This window comes from Pistacia vera, unplaced genomic scaffold (assembly GCF_008641045.1).
Source record: "Pistacia vera cultivar Batoury unplaced genomic scaffold, PisVer_v2 Contig173, whole genome shotgun sequence".
Lineage (NCBI taxonomy): Eukaryota > Viridiplantae > Streptophyta > Magnoliopsida > Sapindales > Anacardiaceae > Pistacia > Pistacia vera.
In genome coordinates, this window is record NW_022195823.1 from 1,116,344 (window position 1) to 1,119,045 (window position 2,702).

A 2,702-nucleotide genomic window follows, 5' to 3' on the forward strand; every position below is an offset into this window, starting at 1 on the left:
GCTCCTGGTCCTTCTTCCCGGCCTCCTTAGAGAGCCTAGCTATGGTCCTTTGTAGCTCTTTTACTTCCTCTCCCTGCTTCTCAAGCTGCGCTTTCTGAAAGTCCACCGTGCGAAGAGCCGCATCTCTTTCGTTCAGATACCTGTTCGTCGACTCAGAAGACAGGTTTCTCTCTGTTTCGATAGCTTCTAGGCTTCGCTTAAGCACTGCGTTCTCTTCCTTCAGAGCAACACCTCCCTTCGCGGCTCCCAGTTGGACCTTTTCCATGGACATTCGCATGGAAAGAAGAGCCTGCGAGCAAAGAAAGAAAAAGTTAGCTAATCAAAAGAAGCTAAGTGAAGTCCTCGCCGAGGATAGTTCGCTCACCTTACTCAAGTGTTGGACCGACGTGGACATTAGGTCTACATCGCTAGAACTCGCGAACTGCTCAAAAGATTCCGAGAGTCTGCATTCCAGTAGGGCATATACCACCGGCTGCAGATACTCCGACAGGTTCCCCAATGAGTCCAACACTAGGGTGCCCTTCTTCGCGGCCTCAGCAGCCGCTGTGTCTTCTATAGGCGCCTTGCCCGACTTACTCGCATCTGGCCGCGACCTCTTTGATTGGTCGCCCTCAGACTCGGTCTCTGATTCTTTGACCTGAATCTGCTTCCTCTTCTTCCATTGGGTCGTTGTCTTCAGCCTCGACCGAGCAGGAGACGGCTCGGAAGCCTTCGTTTTTTACGTTGGTACGTCCTCTGACGGCTGTGCCTGAGGAGTCTCGGAAGGTCGCGTCGATGGGCCCAACGTCGCACCTTTGACCAGTGGAACTACAAACCGTATTTCCGCAAGCTCACGGTCATCACGAGTTTCTTCACGTCACGCTGATCCTCTGGTAGGGAGCCGAAATGCATGATCCTACATCTATCGAAGAGCAGCCCTAGGTTGGTCGTCTTGTTAACTATCAGAAAGAAACCAGGTCATTAGAAAAGCACGGTTCAAAAAAAAAAGGGAAGAAGAACAAAAGGGACCTACTCGGATCCTGGAAGCGGCAATGGCCATCATAACGAAAGAAGAAAAACTTCGTTTCATAGGCACCTGCGTTACTCAGATAGCTATGTATCCCATCGGTGATAGTGGGTCGCTTGGACAAGTAGTAGGAATCCTTGTCCTTACTCTTCTTCAAATAATAAGAGCAGCCGACGTCCATCGCGGTCAGCTCGCCCAGTCCGTTCTCTTGGCACGTGATATACATTGCAATAGCAATGACATACGCGTTTGGGGTCAACTACATCGACACAACCCGGAAGTGGTCTAAAAGCGACCTTATAAAAGGGTGGAAGGGGATCAATCCCCCACCCTTGATGATCTCCTCGGAAACCGTGGCCAGACCACTTAATGGGTATTGCGATGAGTGCGCCACGTCTAAGAAAGCATCCACCTCGATAGCGTATTGCTTTACTACCCTCTTGAGCTCCTCCCCGGTAAGCACCGAGAAGACCTCGATAGGGATGTTTGGAGCATCCTGTGGGGACGAACTAATTCCCTGTTCGGATCTGGTTATTGAGGGGTCCCTCTTGCCGGTCTGCAAAAGCGACAAGCAGAAGGGTCATTTAGCCTTCGTACGATGATGTGGGAGAAAACAAACTCCCAAAATCCCAAAGGAAACCCTAACGGCATGATTTGAGCCGCCATTCATGGCTCAAACTAGGCCTAAGTATTTCATCTTCGATAGGCTATCGGAAGACAGACGCCACTCAACCATGAAAAATAACGAAACAGAAACAGGGAGAAGCTCTTACCGTATGAAGCGTGAGAATGACTTCCACTTCGAATGCTTGAAAACGCTGGTTTGAAAGACAAAAATTCCAAGTTTGCGCAAATCCTTTACTCTCTGAGAAAAAAGGCTCTGGTAACATTGCCTGAGAACGACTCGAGGTTTTTATAGCATATGAATCGGCGCTTGGGTTTCTCATAATGGAAACGACGTTTGGGCGGCAAAGGTTTCTCACCATTGATCAAAGCCACGTGTCGTGCATCAACGGAGAAGAGTGAGCGTCACGACTGGATAAAGTCAGACCTTCATCCCTTCCATTGAGAAGCCCAAACGACGAACATTCTCTCTTTCTCAGAGCATTAATTGCGTTTCAAATCCACATTTAATGCTCTGGTAAAGGGCGTCGTTCCAACATACTGCACATTTAATGTCCTAATAAGGCGTACTGTGTCAGCGTACAACGCATTTAATGCATCTGGCAGACACTTATCATGCACAAGGCACGTCTGTCAGCATAGGGATTGCTTCATTAAATGCACCCATGGCAAATGGACAACAAGTGACGTCTGACGAAACTAGGTCGCTCGTCCCCTACAAACAATGGACATGTGAGGTCATTCTCGAAAAAGTTCCATCTCGACCTACTTTCAGGCAGGTCGAGGGTTTCCAGAATTTTTGGAATTTCCAGAATCCCCGAGAATCATCCAATTGCGGCATGACTTGTAGTTTTCAAGGTTCGGTTCTCGAACCTTAAAAACTAGGGGACTTCTGTTATGCATGGGAACTTAAGGCTGACGTGGTGCCTTGGTAAGTGCGCAAGGTTAGGCTTCGGGAAGAGCCTACTGCCATCTTGACGCAGCTGCTTCGCGTGATCACGGTGGCACCCACAGCTTCCTTCCGTCAGAGTAATGGGTGCACGTCAGGCCAACAAGGAGATGTGGTAATCCC